Source organism: Danio rerio, chromosome 2 (assembly GCF_049306965.1).
Source record: "Danio rerio strain Tuebingen ecotype United States chromosome 2, GRCz12tu, whole genome shotgun sequence".
Lineage (NCBI taxonomy): Eukaryota > Metazoa > Chordata > Actinopteri > Cypriniformes > Danionidae > Danio > Danio rerio.
The window spans coordinates 45,966,010-45,984,483 of record NC_133177.1 but is presented as its reverse complement, the minus strand read 5'-3'; the positions used below and the strand labels follow the sequence as shown (position 1 = coordinate 45,984,483).

The window sequence follows — 18,474 nt, the reverse complement described above, 5'->3', positions numbered from 1 at the left end:
TAATAAATATATCCATTTAATAAATCTGTTTTGTTCAAATGCACAAAAATATATTACCCATATTCACTGAGAAATGGATAAAAGTATTCATAAAATGGGGTGTACTCAATTATGCTGAGCACTGTAAGTACTTTTAAGATACCAATAAGAACTCCTTTAAATCAGTAATGCTCAAACTAGGGCCCGCATGTCAAAGTTGGCCTTTTGTATGCTTTGATTTGACCCACCAGAGGGAAAATGTCTGGGAAGGGTAAAGGGTTGGGAAATGCCTTTAACAGAGATTCTTATTTGTATTCAATCTATCCATTTGTTCGTTAATTTTTGAGCTACAAAAAAGCAAACCGAAATTTAAATTTTTCAATTAAATGTTGTTATAAAACCAGATTTTTTAAATGAATGTACATACTGTCACTTAAAAATAGGGGACAAAGCAGAAGACAGCAGTTTGCAAACCCAGGCAAAGGCAGGTTCAGCATGACTAGTGTATTCGTCGTTGATTTATTGTAATAAGTTTGTTAAATTAATATACGTCTTCAAAACATTTTAATGCATTAGTAAATACGGTTGAACTATTTTTTTTCTATATATTTTTTAAATATTATGGAATAAATGAGCAAATCACATTGGCAACTTTAATTTAATACAGTTTGCGATATTTACTTTCGGCCCACAGTTCTCAAGCAAGCTTGGATTTTGGATCTTCATAAGAAAAAGTATACTTTAGACACAAGCATGTACTGGCTCAGTGGCAGCGCTCCTACCTTTATTTCTGAGAGTGCATTTAAAGTGTTTATTTTTCATTTATTGTTAATGGAAAATATGGGCAAACATGTCTATTTTCAATTTTTTATAATTTACCATGTGTTTAACAAAACAGAACATAGCACATAACATAGGTTTGGTATAAAAGTGAGTAAACGATGGCACAAATTTAAGTCTAATATTAAAACAGCCAATGCCTATAAAGCTGCAACAAACCCCTTGAGTTATAAAACACTTTCTAGCATTTCCACAGTGTAATTAATAGACTGAATGGGGTTGCTGCATCTGACTGTTGATGTCTTGCTTGCCATTTCATTACGACACATTATGGGCAGAATCCAATCATTTGCAGTAGTCATAATGTAAAATAATACAAAGCCCAGTAATGTCTGCCTGTGTCAGACCTCCTGTGTATAACTGGATTATATTAGGATAAGCTGAAACCATCCAGTCAAACTAAGCTAGTGTGCATGTGTGTGCGTGTGTGTGTGTTTGATTGAAGAGAGAGAGAGACAGAATACACAGTATTAAGATAAAGACCTTTGCTTTAGAGGAATTAATATGTGATTAAGCTCCATTTTATCCAAGCATCTGTTAAAACACTGAAAACACACACACACATAGCTCCAATCACTCCCATACTTGCGCACATCCTGTGTAATTCTCTGCAACTACATTCATCGAAATTATATTATTATGTCTCAAAGGTTTAATAAAATGTGCTAAAGAGAGCAACACTGCCGTTGAACGAAATGGTTTGATGCAGCACAGAGATAAGCAGACGCAAAGATTTGCATAATAATTACTGAAATGCTGGCCAAATAATCCTATTTCACCAATAATCTCCATCACATTTATGCGATGTGATTTTTCTCTCTGTGGCCCACCCCACCCACACACACATATGCACATGCACACATTTTCTGCCTCATTGATATTGGTGGTTTAATGAGGCTTGAAAGTTTGGGCAGTTTGATTGATTGAGTAATGGTTTAGCTCTGTGTTTGTTTGTGTGCACAAATGGCTGCTGGTATTGCAGCCATTCAGTAAAGTACTGCGGTTATTTGAATATTGCCTGCTTGCACACAAACACACACACACATGGAGTAAATGCAACTTTGCTATTTATATGCATTTCAACATTTAATATTGACGGTAATGGACATATAATATTTGTCAGCTGCTCACATACATGCTCACATGCTCTTTATTTTCCAAATCAGTTGAAGGACAGTAATTTAATACATATAAAATGATAGATCAATCAAAAATGTAAATGTAAATAAGCTATCTAATATGTAGATGCCTTTTTTCTTTAGTAGAAAAGTAAACATTTTTTCAATTGGAAACCTGCTAGTTAATGATTCATAGTAGGGCTGCACAATATTGGAAAAATCTGATATTGCGATATTTTATTTTTCTGTGATACATGTTGCGATATAAATACAGTTTCACAAGATAGCTTGAATAGCTCTATTTGAGGGTTTTCTGGGGAGTCTTACAGTATTCAGGTACAGAAAATAAATTATCACAATGCAAAATAAATGCTTTTCTCATTTTTGTCTCATTTCTAGTGCAAATATCTCAATTTTTTTAGAGCAAATAAAAAAATATTGTTTAGTTTTCACTGTCAGAAGAAATAAGTGAAAATTAAAAGTTTTTCCTTAAAACAAACTAAATTATCTGTCACTGGGGTAAGTGAAATAATCTTGTTTTCGCTTGAAATGTATAGTTAGACAAGAAACATTGACTAGAAAGTAAGATTTAGATTTTTTTTATAAATCATTTAAACTCCATATAAATACAGTGATTAAATACAAATCTGCAGCTCCTAGTCAACTATAATACAGACTCAACAATCATCTTAGCATATCTTTGTGATGTGTCTATTGCGGAAGCTCACATTGCAATATCGATGCTGAAACTATATATTCTGCAGCTTTAATATATATAATGACTTCTATGGGTTTAAGAGTTAAAAAAAAACAATCCTCATATAGGGTAAGGCAAGCTTGTATATAGCATACACTATACACACAATGGTATTTCCAGATTATTTTGAATTACACAATGGTAATGTATACACAATGGTAATTCAAATTGCTTTTCCAAAAACAATAAGATAAAAAATAATTATAAACCAATCAGACATTATCAGTAAAACATCATAGAAATAAAATAACTAAAACAAATTAAAGTGTTAAAAAAAAGTTTAGAAAAAATTAAAAAGAAGACAGAAAGACAGTCAAATATAGTGCAATTCTTATTTGGTAAAAGAAGAGCTAAACGGATGTGTTTAAAGTGTTCATTTGATTGTGCTGATTGTTTGTGCAGCGGCTTGGTAGCTCAGTGGTTAGCTCTGTTGCGTCACACTAAGAATGTCGCTGGTTAAAGTCCCAGCTGGGCCAGTTGGCATTTCTGTCTGGAGTAGGCATGGGACGATAACCTGATTTCAAGGTATACTGCGGTTTGGAAAAGATTTGGGGTTTGGGGGAGAACCTGAAAGCGGATTCACCCTGCTTTGAGTGATCTGTTAGGTTAGTATATTCTGTTAGCATATCTGCATTGTATTTAGGTCTTATTTAGTGATATATTATTAACTAATAATACTTTAAAATCTAATCTGAATGTAACAGGAAGCCAGTGTAAAGACCTGAGGACCAGATGTGCTCTGATTTTCTGTTTTGGTCAGAATCTACAAAACAAAGAACAAAACAAAATAAATGTCCATGGCTCCTGATGATACAATGAAGTCTGTGTAAAATATTGACAGATGGTAATGACAGTTTAGAGATTCAACATATGTGAGATGTACTCATATGTGAGATGACACTGTTTATTTACAATGGATTGAAATTATGAGTTCACTTCATATAAACTCTTTTTTTTCTGTATATATTTGTTTTCTCTCTCAAAGTGCCAATCAACCATCAATTTGCATTTCACTATAAAGCAAGGGCCTCAGCTCAAGTCTTCTTTAATGCTCTAGCGGGGAAGAAAGAAATGTCACCTTGTTCCTGGATGGCTTAAGGGTGAGTAAATTACAGCAAATATTACATTTTGAATGAGCTTTGAGGGTTTTAAATGTATGTGAATATCAAAATCAATTATGTACATTTTTAACATATAAATATAAACAGCATTTTTCTTGTTTTGATTATTTAGATTATATTTGCTTGCATATTATTTATGTCACTGTATAGTCCAGCATTTGCAATATTTCAGTACAGCTCACTGTACATTTTCAGGAGTAAAAGAGGGAAGTTCACAATAGTCCATATTAATAGTTGGTGTCATATTTACTTCCCTGTATGATTTTTAGTGGGGTAAAATGGTGCTAGAGTGATAATAAAATAGTTTCTTGTAATTATCTTTAGGGTAATACAGTTGAAGTCAAAATTATAAGCCCTCCTGTGAATTTCTTTACCTTTTCAAATATTTCTAAATGACGTTTAACAGAGGAATTTTTCAGAGTATTTCCTGTAATATGTTTTTTTTCTGGAGTAAGTTTTATTTGTTTTATTTTGGCTAGAATAAAAGGAGTTTTTAATTTGTTTAAAACTGTTGTAAGGGCAATACTAAGCCCTTAAGCAATATTCTTTGGATTGTCTACAAAAAAATGACTTGCCTAATTACCATAACTTAACCTAATTAACCGAGTTAAGCCTTTAAATTGTACTTTAAGCTGAATACCAGTATCTTGAAAAATATCTAGTCAAATATTATTTACTGTCATCATGGCAAAGATAAAATTAATCAGTTATTAGAAATGAGTTATAAAAATTATGTCTAGAAATGTGTTCAAAAAATCTTCTCTTGATGAAACAGAAATTGGGAGAAAAATATACAGGGGGGCTAATAATTCAGGAGGGCTAATAATCATGACTTCAACTATATATATGTATATATGTCAAACACAAAAAGCAGATGACAGGCCTAATGCATTGTTTAAGCCATACCTGCACAGACTACATGTATGATAGTGTAATGTTTTTATTAGTTTATTGTTGTCACCAGTGACTTTACAAAGTCACTTCATGGAGAGAACCATCAAAACTTCTTATGTTTTCTATTGAATAAATAAAATTTTCAATGATTTAAAGTTGCATAAATTATAACATTTTCATGTTTCACTTTTTATACTGTATTTACTCACCAGCCACTTTGTTAAGTACACCTTACCAGTACCAAGTTGGACCCCCTTTTGCCTTAACTGCCTTAATCTTTTATGGCATAGATTAAACAAGCGATATTGGTCCATATTGACATGATAGCATCACGCAGTTGCTGTTGATTTCTCGGCTGCACATCCATGATACGAATTTCCTGTTCCACCATATCCCAAATATGCTCTATTGAATTGAGGTCTGGTGACTGTGGAGGCCATTTGAGTACAGTGAAATCATTGTCTTGTTCAAGAAAACATTATCCAGCTGGAAGTAGCCATCAGAAGATGGGCACACTATGGTCATGGTCATGGACATAGAATGGACATAGTCAACCGCAATACTCATTTAGGCTGTGGTTTTGACACAATGCTCAATTGGTAGTAATGAGCCCAAAGTGTGCGAAGAAAGCAGCAGAAATCGAGACTCATCAGACAAGGCAACATTTTTTCCAATCTTCTATTGTCCAATTTTGGTGAGCCTGTGCTAATTGCAGCCTCAGTTTTCTGTTCTTAGCTGACAGGAGTGGCACCCGGTGTGGTCTTCTGTTTCTGTAGCCCATCTGCCTCAAGGTTGGACGGGTTGTGCATTCAGAGACGCTCTTCTGCATACCTCGGTTGAAGCGAGTGGTTTTTTGAGTTACCATTGCCTTTCTTTCAACTCAAACCAGTCTGGCCATTCTCCTCTGACCTCTGGCTGCAACAAGTCGTTTGCACTCATAGAACTGTAAATCCTAGAGATGATTGTGCGTGAAAATCGCAGTAGATCAGCAGTTTCTGAAATACTCAGACCAGCCCATTTGGCACTAACAACCATGCTACGTTCAAGGTCACTTAAATCACATTTCTTCCCCATTTTGATGCTCGGTTTGAACTGCAGCAGATCGTTGAACTTGACCATGTCTACATGCCTTACTGCCTTGAGTTGCTGTCATGTGATTGGCTGATTAGAAATTTGCGTTAACAGGCAGTTAGACAGGTATACCTAATAAAATGGCCGGTGAGTGTAAATTATAGGCTGTTGTGTTCCATCAACTTTGTGGCTTTTTTCCCCAATTTCTACATTAAAAAGAAATCAGTCTGAAGTACGCATCATCCATTATTTACATACCTGCACAACACATCCACCTTTAAGGATTTCTAGTTTTTCACCTGCAAGTTTCACACCAAGCTTTAGATCAATACTGACCCACAGAACAACAGTTTGTGTCAGAGAGAAACAGAGACAGCTTGATTCTTTTCTCACTCTCTCCAGAGGGGGTTTGACATTTTTCACAAACTCATAGCATTTGGGAGAAATGTCTATTCTGTGGTCTTCGCTCAGAATCGATTTATAGAATGATTGCGTAATAAAAACACGCATGATATTTGCAATTGCGAGCATCTTCTGAATATGCACTCAAACCCCCGACAAGATTAAATAGACCCCGGACTCCTACACAATGATTCACATTGACAGTGATTCTATATAAAAAGAAAGCCGAATGGCTGGGCGTCTTAGTTTTGTAAAATGTCTGAGAAGCCCCTGCAAACATTATTATGTTTCGGAGAGAACAGATTGCTCTGTCGGAGCAGATTTCAAAGAGTGAAGATCATCAAAGATGTTGCAATTGTGACTCAAGTACAACATGACAAATTATCTTTTGCATTAAGAGGCAATATTTGCCTGCTGGAATAGATTTCCAGGAGAAGTTTAAACATTTGTTATTTGCGTATATTGTAGTATTTTATTAATTGCATCTGTATTGTCAAATACTTTAATTAAATCTATAACTTTTTTCAGTCGAAATGCAGTTATCTGTCAGTTGTTTAAAATATTATACCAATTTTGTATTTAAACAATGAATGTCATTACAGGATGAAAAAGCTTTGATATAAAACAATATTGTTAGCTATTGCTTTTGTATTACTACAATACAAACACAAAATACAGAAGGCTCAGTACTGCAAAATATAAAATGTATTTATAATATAAAATGATATCTGATGTTACATGCACAGATCTGAACGTATAAATTTGAATGCCTAAATTTGTTACATTCATTAAAAAAACACCACAAATTTACAGTTTTATTCATTTTTTCAGCTCTTACAAAATACTTTGAATTGAATCTATGTAATATTTAAGCTTAGCTTTGCAACATAGATATCTTTGTTGTTGTCTGAACGGCATTACCATTCCATTGCTTTCACACACAATAGTGTGGAAAAGTGTTTGGAATGGATTTGTTAGGTTTTCCAGGCTGGTAGATGTCAATTATTTTCTTTCTCATTTGTGTTTGAGTTTCTTTTGTTCTCGGCATGATGCCTAGCTTTTGAGGATCTTTTGGTCTACTTCACTTTCTCATGCATGTTCTACTTAAGTGATTTCTTGATTGCGAACAGCAATGTCTTATTATTTATCTTCCTGCAATAAAAGAAAACTTTAATTTCAAAACTTGATGTGTTCACCTTCAGTAGTGTGAAAAGGGGTTGGAATGGCTTTATTAGATTAGACTAGCAGTACCTTTGCAAACTTAAGTGGCACTCTAGGCAAACGGCATTCGTGCCTCCCTCGCAATGTTCATGACACCCTTACGCGGACTACAGTAAAGAGCGGGTGGGGGGGTTCGCGGATGAAAGTGAAAACCGGGAGGATTAAAGGAAAGGGTTTCATGGATAAAATTGAAGAGATGGGGGTTGGAGGGGCCTCCATGCCACCTATAGCAAGATGCTGCCCTGGGCAAGTACCGATATTGTCCGTGCCTAAATCCGCCACTGCAGACTAGTACATTTCAATCATTTTTTCTCATTTATGTTTGAGTTTCTTTGGATCTCGGCATGATGTCTAGCTTTTGAGGATCTTTTGGTCCACTTCACTTTGTCAAGCAGGGTCTATTTAAGTAATTTCTTGATTGCGAAAAGCAATGTTTTGTATTTTATCCTTATGTAATAATAAAAACCTTCATTTCAAAAATCAATGATCTGTTCACATACCGTTGTGTGAAGAATGGCTTTATTAGCTTTTACAGACTAGCAGTCCCATCGCAAGCTTAACTGGCGCCATAGGCAAACGGAGTTGGTGCCCCCCTTATAGTAAAATAAGGAACGGGGTGGGAGGGGTGGGGGCAGGTTTGCGGATGAAAGTGAAAACCGGGGGGGTTGAGGGAAGGGGTGTCCTGGATGAACTTGAAGAGTTGGAGATTGGGGGGTCTCCATGTCACCCATAGCAAGACGCCGCCCAAGGCTATCACCCATATTGTCCATGCCTAAATCCGCCACTGCAGACTAGTAGATCTCAATTATTTTCTTTCTCGTTTGTGTTTGAATTTCTTTGGATTGGCATGATGTTTAGCTTTGAGGATCTTTTGGTCTACTTCACTTTGTCTGGCAGGTCCTATTCAATTGATTTCTTGATGGAAATTCAGTAAACACTTTTTTACTCAACTTTAGATAAACAAATTTAGGTTTATTGCTAGTAGATGATTTCTAGGAAGGCTTTATATAAAAGGTGTATGTAAAGTGGCATCTGCTTGGACAGGTTGAAAAGAATCCAGCACAAGTCAAGTGCTAAATTTAAACTATTTCCAGGAGTGCTTTTAAGATCATGATGCAGGGCAGACAGAACCTGTCAGGAAACACTAGTCATTACTGGTGAGTCAGTGCATGTTGTAAAATCCTTATAAATAAGACTGTAGTGAAGAGCTTCATCATGGGGGAGGACGAGAACACTGCAGGTAGAGCTCCAGGGTGATGAGTAGGCATCCAGTCGCATGCGTCACAGCTCAGTGTGAAGATCTTTTCTGAGATGACGAGCGATAGAAAGGTGAAATGTGTGGCTGAGTGTCACTTCAATGGATTGGAATGTGCAAAGATGCAGGATCAGGCTGTAATCAAGCAGGAATGCAGTGAAATGGCTTTCTGAGAGAATCATAGTTCTTTTGACCAATGCTCATTTTTGTATCGGATAATGAGTGTTGTGTGTATGCACTCTGGGAAACAGTAAGAACTGCTAGACTGTGTGCTTTTCACAGTCATAATATAATGGCATTGCATTTTTTATTAGCACAGTTTAGCAAAATGCATAAAAAAGACGCTACTACTTACTTCAAATGAACTGAAACAACATGATTCCTGACGTTTTTTGGGGATAACTTAATTGTTTCATATTCAATCCAGTTAAAATTGTAAATACCAAGACAAGAACAACACAAATCGGACGTGTGGAACGCAGCATTTTAACAGTGTACACTGTAAAAATGTAGGATTCCACACAATTTATTCAGGTTGTCATTTCATCATTTTCTTGTCGGCTTAGTACCTTTATTAATCCTGGGTCGCCACAGCAGAATGAACCGCCAACTTATTCAGCAAGTTTTTACGCAACGGATGCCCTTCCAGCCGCAACCCATCTCTGGGAAACATCCACACACACATTCACACACTCATACATTACGGACAATTTAGCCTACCCAATTCACCTGTACCGCATGTCTTTGGACTGTGGGGGAAACCAGAGCACCCGGAGGAAACCAACGCGAAGGCAGGGAGAACATGCAAACTCCACACAAAAACGCCAACTGAGCCAAGGTTCAAACAAGCGACCCAGCAACCTTTTTGCTGTGAGGCGATAGCACTACCTACTGCACCACTGCCTCGCCCTTATTCAGGTTGTCCCAACACAAATCGATTACTTCACAAATTTAAGATAACTTAACAATTTTAAGTAGATTGAACGTAAAGCAATTGTGTTGTCACAAAAAAATCTCAAGAATTGTGTTGTTTTAATTTTACATAAGTAGTTTAACAAGCAGAACATTTTGGTAACACTTTATAATAACTACACACTATGAATCCTTTATTAAGCATTAGCAAATAGTGAACTCATTATCTGTTAAGCATTAACTCTATTAATAAGCGTTAGTAAGCAGTTTATAACTGTAGCTACAAATGCTCTATTCTTGACTTATAAGCACCTATATAATATGTTTAATGATTGTATTTTCATACTTAGCTAATGATTTATTTTTCATTACTAAATTAAGTATCACATTATTTACAAACCGTTTGTATTTAAGAGTAGTTGAGGGTTTTTAGGATCATTCAGAATGAGTTAGTAAATGATTAATAAACTATTGAAATCAAAGTTTATATGTCTTATTATTCAGGCATAAAGTAATGGTTACTATATATGTTAATAAATGCTTTATTAACTCAACATTATGCAGTTTTGTGACCTAATCTAAAGTGAGGACTATTCATGCTTTATAAATCCCTTATAAATGACAAATAAAGGCTCAGTTAAATTCTAAACAGGAAGAATGACTTTATTTATTCCTATTCATTTAAAGATACACACCTGAAACTGTACTTCAAATGAAAAATAAATCTTTGCAAGCTTATCTAAAATAAAATCACTATAAGGATAAACATGGCATCTTATTTTATTGTTTAATTATTATATTGTTGTTGTTTTATCCAGTTGGATGTCATATTTTGACTCTCCTGTTATTTGGCAATGTTTAAACTTTACAGTAATTTTACTTTTTAGAAATATTGCACAGATTATTGTTCATTTGATTCTGAGCCTTTATTTGTCATTTATAAGGGACTTATAAAGCATGAATAGTCCTCACTTTATATTAGGTCGCAAAACTGCATGAAGTTGAGATAATAAAGCATTTATTAACATATTAGTTAACTATTAGTATATGCCTGAATAATGAGAATTATAAATGTTGATTTCAATATTTTATTAATCATTTACTAACTCATTCTGAATGATCCTAAAAACCCTCAGCTACTCTTAAATACAAACGGTTTGTAAATAATTTGATACTTAATTTAGTAATGAAAAATAAATCATTAACTAAGTATGAAAATACAATCATTAAACACATTATATAGGTGCTTATAAGTCAAGAATAGAGCATTTGTAGCTGCAGTTATAAACTGCTTACTAACGCTTATTAATGTAGAGTTAATGCTTAACAGATAATGAGTTCACTATTTGCTAATGCTTAATAAATTATTTATTGTGTGTAGTTATTATAAAGTGTTACCGAACATTTTTTGTTAAAATGTACAGTAGGATTTTATTATTATTTTTTTATTATTATTTTATTATTATAGATCTAAGGAGAATTATTAACATCCATGGTACTTTTTCATTGTGCAAAAGCTTGTTTATAGTGCAATTCATTCTTTGTTCACTATAAAAGGGTATTTTTGGAATTCAGAATGGTGATTTTTTTCTCCTTATTTTTAATACAAGCAGAATGAAAACCTTGCTATATACTCCACATTGCATAACGGCAATTTTGCTCTGGAAACTACATTATATACTGTGTATCACACAATAATAATTTATTTCTGTTATAATTATAAGTTGTTTATATGATGTTATCTGTGTATAGCTTTTATTAAATTAAATGGTGAAATGCTGGTAAAGCAGCTCTCAGAGTAGCTCTGGAAATTGATGTTGTTTACGTTCTCGTATAGTGACACAGTAAGCTTCACGTGTGCTTCAGTGTATGCGAAAAAAAGAACAATGCATTGTAATCTTTCATCAAAGTTTCAAAAGAATAAAATCCCATGATTTTTTTTCTCATTGAAAATCATGTTTAGATTCAAAAAATACATTTATTGTCTAATGTTCTGTGACATCTGCCTTTACAGTACATGCACACAAACTTTAATGACATCCCAATCTTAATCCGTATGGTTTAATACAGTATGCAGTTGACCCACACCTTGCAGCTTCAGCTGTTCTAGGAAAGCTTTCCACAAGGTTTAGAAGTGTGTTAATGAGAATTGTTCACCCTGATTGCAAAAGCGCATTTGTGAGGTCATGCACTGATGTTGGAGGGAATGCCAGGCTCCCAATCCCAAAAGGTGTTTAATCAGGTTGAGATCAGTACTCTGTGCAGGCCATTCACGCCAAACTCACTCATACATGTCATGTTGGAATAAGAAAAGGCAATCTTTAGATTCCCAAAATAGCTAATTTTTATTCCATGTTCTTATAATACCACTAACAGTTGAGTGTGGAATGTTTAGTAGGGAGGAATTGGATGGACTTATCGCACAGGATGTAATTTCTTACTGAAGTCAAGGCAAAGCAATTTTATTTACTGTATATAGCACATATCATACACAATGGTAATTCTAAGGGCTTTACATAAAATTAATTTAAAAAACAGGTATAGAAAAAAACAATAACAAAGAATAAAAAATATTTATAAAAACAGATTAAAATGCTTTAAAACAGGTTTTAAAAGAATGAAAAAAAAGAAAGACATAATAGTGTGATCTGTCTGATCTAGCACAGTGCTCATTCAGTTAAGGCTAAAGGCTGAACATATTTTTTATTCATTTATTTATCATTTTACAATATAACAATAAGCACAATTAAAAAAAGGAATATTCAGCATTAAATAGCATCAGAGTAAATATAAAAACATATCATCATCTTCAGTAAAACAGAAATCAAAAAACAGCGTTTGAGTGGTCAGTGTGATAACAATGTTTTTTTTGTAGGTCAAAGGGTTCATAAAGGGAATATTCATTCCAAAAAATATTCCAGGTTTCTAAAAAAATTATGTTTTGTTTTTTAAAACAATATGTTAAATATTCAAAATGCAGTGTGTTATTTTTTTTTAAATATTTTATCAAATCAGAATTAACCTTTTTGTGAATAAAGGGTCTAATGCTTCATTCAAGTCTACCTCAAAAAGATATATTAATGAAGTCTTGTGATATTTCAGGACTATCACAGAAAATACTCATTTAACAATTCACAGCTCCAAAAATATGCATAATGGTAAAATATATGCAATATGTTTCTTACACCTGTTGCATAAAGGCACAGATGTGCATTAAGTCTTGATTTGAATGTGCCTAGTGTTGGAAGCTGATACAACAGCTGGCAGTGTAATAGCTGAAAGTGGATTTGCTCTGCTTTGACTGAACTCTTGGAATTTCTAATTTACTTGATTTTAATGATCTGAGTGATCTGTTAGGTTTGTATTTAGAGAGCATATCTGTAATGTATTGAGGTCCTAAGCCATTTAGTGATTTATAGACAAGTAATAATACATCAAAATCTATTCTGAATGTAACTGGGAGCCAGTGTAAAGACCTGAGGACAGATGTGATGTGCTCTGATTTTCTGGTTCTGGTAAGAATCCTGGCAGCAGGGTTCTGGATGAGCTGCAACTGTCTGACTGTCTTTTTGGGAAAGCCCATGAAGAGTCCAACACAGTAATCCACCCTGCTGCTGATAAAAGCATGAGCACGTTTCTCTAAGTCCTCACTGGAAACAAAGCATTTATTGTAATTTTTGCAATGTTTTTGAGACAATAGTATGCTGATTTAATCAGTGCCTTGGTATAACTATACTGAAACTTTGATCTGACTCCACAATCACTGTACCATGCTTGAGTTCCCAAGAGTGACCCATTTTTCCACAAATATTCAAAGAAGCAGTTTGGATAAATGCGTAAATGCTTGATTTTATAAACCTGTGACAATGGAAGTCACTGAAACACCTCATAAATGATTTGGAGGGATGTCCCAAAACTTGTATCTATAGTTTATGTCCCGAAGTACATCAATTACAAATAATTTTTTGCTCATTACTACTGATTGTCAAAACTCCACAAACTGTAATTCGAGAATAGTTTAAGCATAAAAAGATAATTTTTATTATGATTATGTACTATAAAATACTTTAACTCCCTCAATTGGACTATAGTGTAGGGAATAGTGAATAGGGAGCTATTTTAGCAATTTACAGCAATACAAATGTGCAGAGCAGGGGGTCACGAGGACCAGGATTGAGATCCATCATTTAAAAATCCCCTTTTTCGCATTATAAAAGGTCATATTTTGGTTTTGGGGTTCTCCAACAACAGTCTGATATGCATGCAAGGTCAAAAAACACTTTAATTGTCTTAGAATATGCATTTCTTTGTACCTAATTATCCAAATGACCCCAATATGATTTGCTCAGCACATCAAACCTCTCCTTTGCATGAGGCTCATCTGCTGTGATTGGTCAGACGACCCATTCTGTTGTGACTGCATGAATACCTTGTAAAGATATTGCAGACCAATGACTTTTGCCCAAGCTTATACTTACTTGGTGACCCCTGTCCCTTAAGCCACATGAATGAAGCTGAATCACAGTGGATACAGCGATGTATCATGCTAGGCAGACGGGTGTTTGTAAAAACTGCAAATCTAGCATTAGACCTCTGATCTTCAAGTAGAATTTGGAGTTAGGACGATTTGCAGCTTTTGAAAAACTCTCCTACAGTTTACATGGAAGAATGGACTTTTTTTAATAAATGGGGAAAATTCATCATTTATTATCAACTTATTTATTCAATACAACCTCTGTTATAAGAATGAAGCTTAACTAAGACCAGCAACTGTTTCATTACCAACAACTAAATATCTCCCATTGTGCTCAACTGGACATTTAATATTAACTCTCTCAAACAATGTAATAGATTGTCTGGGGAAGTGGCGAGGTGTTGTATGCAATATGTTTACAACACCCGACTGGAACTCCTTCATAAAATATGCATAGATATTATGACATCGATAAAACATTAATGTCTTATGCAAGTAGTGCTTTCCGGGATTCATTTAAACAATGAATTAAAAATCACAGGCAAAGCCAGAGTTGTAAGCTTCAGTAAAAATAACTGTTCTATTTTCATTGATTAAAAAGCGTATGCAATTAACTTGAAGAGATAAAAGGAATTAGCATCTGTCTACGTTCTGCAGTGTAAAAAGCGAGGGATTTTAACGTTCAGCCTGTGCAAAATGTTTCAGAGCTGCGTGTGAGAATGAGATGTTTTTCTAAAGCATTAATAATGCACTTGTGGAGCTGTCAATCATAGTTCATACCAATGGAAAGATTGTACAGAAGGAAACTAGCGCTAACTGTGTGGGTTTTGTGAACAGCCATCAGCTTCTGAATGAAATGTGCTCAAATGGTTTTCATTTTAAAAGTACTTGGACACCGTGAGCCAGCGTGAGTGTTTCAGTAATTGTAACACTGTAGTGGAGAGAACAGAACAGGTGAAGGTCTGCCATTGTGCATTTTCACCTCAGAGAAACAATTTGCAAAAATCATTATTTTCAGAAAGACTTTTTCCTTTTTATTTTTCTTACTTCTGCAGCAGGTCAGTTGTCACATTTGACTTTAAAATGTGATTTGGTTGTGACATGAGTATAATAAATGACCTGATGCAATATTTCGGGGGGTCTTACTAAATTTCCATAATGCCATAGAGGAAGTAGGGCATTAGAGTGCATGAATATGAATGAGACCTCGCTGTTCTTACATCCTTTTGTTTAAAACTGTGTGTACTTTAAATGTCTTTATTCCAAATTTGTATAATTTTGAGTCTCTGTTTTTGAATTCTGTAGTACCCTCAAGCAGAATTTGAAATGTTGACCAAGGACATTAAAACCAAAAATCAAGTTTACCTTGATTTCCTCTTATCCCAATGATGATGCTGTAGTTTAGACCTTATCTAATTTGCTGTTATAACATAGAGTGCTAAGCATAAATGAGTACAGCTCTCACAGATCTCTGTTGTAAGTTAATATTTTCTATAAGATGCTTTAAAGTAATATATTAGTGCATACACATTAGATTAGCCTGTACCAACGCTAAAAATGGAGCTTAAAAAATGCTTAAAATCACAGTGTAAAAATTTGTACACCTAAAACAATATATTAGGGGAAAATATAAAATAAAATAATAATGAATAGGAGAATGGCCAGACTGGTTCGAGCTGATAGAAAGGCTACAGGAACTCAAATAACCACTCGTTACAACCGAGGTATGCGGAAGAGCATCTCTAAACACACAAGTCAAACCTTGAGGCGGATGGACTATAGCAGCAGAAGACCACACCGGGTGCCACTCCTGTCAGCTAAGAACAGGAAACTAAGGCTACAATTTGCACATGCTTACCAAAATTGGACAATAGAAGATTGGTAAAATGTTGCCCGGTCTGAGTCTCGATTTCTGCTATGGCTTTCAGATGGTAGGGTCAGAATTTGGCATCAACAACATGAAAGCTTTGCTCCATTCTGCCTTGTATTAACGGTTTAGGCTGGTGGTGGTGTAATGGTGTTGGAGATACTTAATTTGGGCCCTTTAGTACCAATTTATCATTTTGTCAATTCCAGAGCCCACCTGAGTATTGTTGCTGGCCATGTCCATCCCTTTATCACCACAGTGTACCCATCATCTGATGGCTACTTCCAGCAGGATAACGCATCATGTCATAAAGCGTGAATCATAAGACTGGTTTCTTGAACATGACCATGAGTTCACTGTACTCAAATGGCCTCCACAGTCACCAGATTTCAATCCAATAGAGCACCTTTGGGATGTGGTGGAATGGGAGATTTGCACTATGGATGTGCAGCTGATAAATCTACAGCAACTGCGTGATGCTATCATGTCAATATAGACCAAAATCTCTGAGGAATATTTCCAATAACTTGTTGAATCGTTGCCATAAAGGATTAAGGCAGTTCTGAAGGCAAAAGGGGGTCCAACCCGGTACTAGTAAGGTGTATCTAATAAAGTGGCCGGTGTATATGGATTTTAAGTCATTTTGAGCCAAGAAATTAAATGACTTATTAAATGAATTATTGAGTTATTATTTAGTTATTTTTCAGACAAAATCATTTAGATACAAATTTAATAATGCAATTACTAACTTGGAATCAGTTACTGGCGAGGCAGTGGCGCAATAGGTAGTGCTGTGGCCTCACAGCAAGAAGGTTCGAACCTCGGCTCAGTTGGCGTTTCTGTGTGGAGTTTGCATGTTCTCCCTGCCTTCGCGTGGGTTTCCTCCGGGTGCTCCGGTTTCCCCCACAGTCCAAAGACATGTGGTACAGGTGAATTGGGTAGGCTAAATTGTCCGTAGTGTATGAGTGTGTGTGAATGTTTGTGTGGATGTTTCCCAGAGATGGGTTGCGGCTGGAAGGGCATCCGCTGCGTAAAAACTTGCTGGATAAGTTTGTGGTTCATTCCGCTGTGGCTGGATTAACCCTGGATTAATAAAGGGACTAAGTTGTTGTATTATTGTACATTTATTGTATTAAAATACACTATTGTATTAAAATACAATAAAAAAGCAACAACAACGGTATTTCACAGTACTTTTTTTATCAAACAAATACTGCCTTGCTGAAATACTGTGTTTTCAATTTAGACAGTGCAGATTCACCACTAATATTATATATATTTTGCTTTATTTTTACTTTCACCTTTTGTGTTTAGTATTATCTTCTACATTTACAGTTTAGCATTTAGCAGAAACTTTTTATCCAAAACAGCTTACACCCGCGAACACACACCTATAGCAGTGGGGGACTTTGTTACCTTGCTCAAGTGTCTCACTTCAACCGTTGCCGAATATTCACTCTCTTCACCTACAATCTGTGCCAGTGCTGGGACTCCAACTCTCTAACCATTAGGCCACTGCTGCCATGATTTTATTACATCTCTCTGCTATACGGGGTTATGAACACAACAGATTTGATATGGAGGGTTTTCATTATTAATAGCAGTGTAAAGTGAAACACTGGCTCTTTCTCACACACACAACACTGGCTGCCTCTGAAAGGGAAAATCAAAACAACAGTGGAAAAGGCCAAATGAGAGATCGACAGTTGCGGAAGTGGATCTATAAAAAGAAATGACGGAGAAAGTATTAATTATGAGGCAGGTGAGAGAGACGCTGAAACAGATTATGTGGTTTTAATTATAGGCCAGAGTCTTGTTGTTTGCTGTGATTTTTCAGCTTTTTTTTTGCTTTTTCGCGTCTCTCATAGTAACGGCAGCGAGTGTGAAGAGCACTGGACTCTGGGGCTCAGTTTTATGGATCACTCCTACAGTTCTGGAACCTAAAACATCAACAGCAGAATGGGCTGACAGGTGGCTGAATGCGACACACATACACAAACACATGCAGGCATGCACAAGACAGCATGGAAGCAGAAACGTGGGTGGATTTGTGGGAATTTAAGTTTTAAACAATTAGTTCCTTTCAGTTTTTTTTTAATGTTGTGATCTTTTAGCCTTGTTATGAATCAAAGAAACACGTTCATAGTATAGAGCCAGATCAGTCTCAAAAGTAATACATTTACAAAATAAAATTAAGCCCAAATTCACATTTACAAAATCCAATTTGTAAACACAATTTGTGAATTCACAGATAAAAATCATAAATATTTTCACCAAATGAATAGAATTTACATAATTTAAAATGTTGTTTTGAATTCATGAATCGTGTTTTGAAATTTTTTTTATTGGATTTGTGTAGTTTTGAATTGTGTTTTGAATTTTTTAATTGGATTTGTGTATTTCTGAATCGTGTTTTGAATTCATGAATTGGATTTGTGTATTTTAAGTAATGTTTTAAATTTATTAATTGGATTTGCATATTTTTAAATCGTGTTTTGAATTCATGAATTGGATTTGTGTATTTTGAATCGTGTTTGAAATTTTTTAAATTGGATTTGTGAAT

At 35.0% G+C, this 18,474-nt stretch overlaps 1 protein-coding gene across 24 annotated transcripts in view; it reads left to right on the top strand.

Annotated features, from left to right (window-relative positions):
• adcy8 (adenylate cyclase 8 (brain)) overlaps nucleotides 1–18,474 on the top strand; it is a 158,940-nt gene that overhangs the window by 1,494 nt on the left and 138,972 nt on the right. For 4 of the 24 annotated variants that reach the window (XM_073910909.1, XM_073910959.1, XM_073910891.1 and 1 more), the window contains exons 2-3: nucleotides 3,716–3,794; nucleotides 17,780–17,882. The gene's annotated coding sequence lies outside the window, so the exon portion shown is untranslated. Of the gene's footprint in view, nucleotides 1–3,679; nucleotides 3,795–17,281; nucleotides 17,674–17,779; nucleotides 17,883–18,474 lie in introns of all 24 variants that reach the window. The other 20 variants (XM_073910941.1, XM_073910848.1, XM_073910920.1 and 17 more) reach the window with 6 other exon arrangements.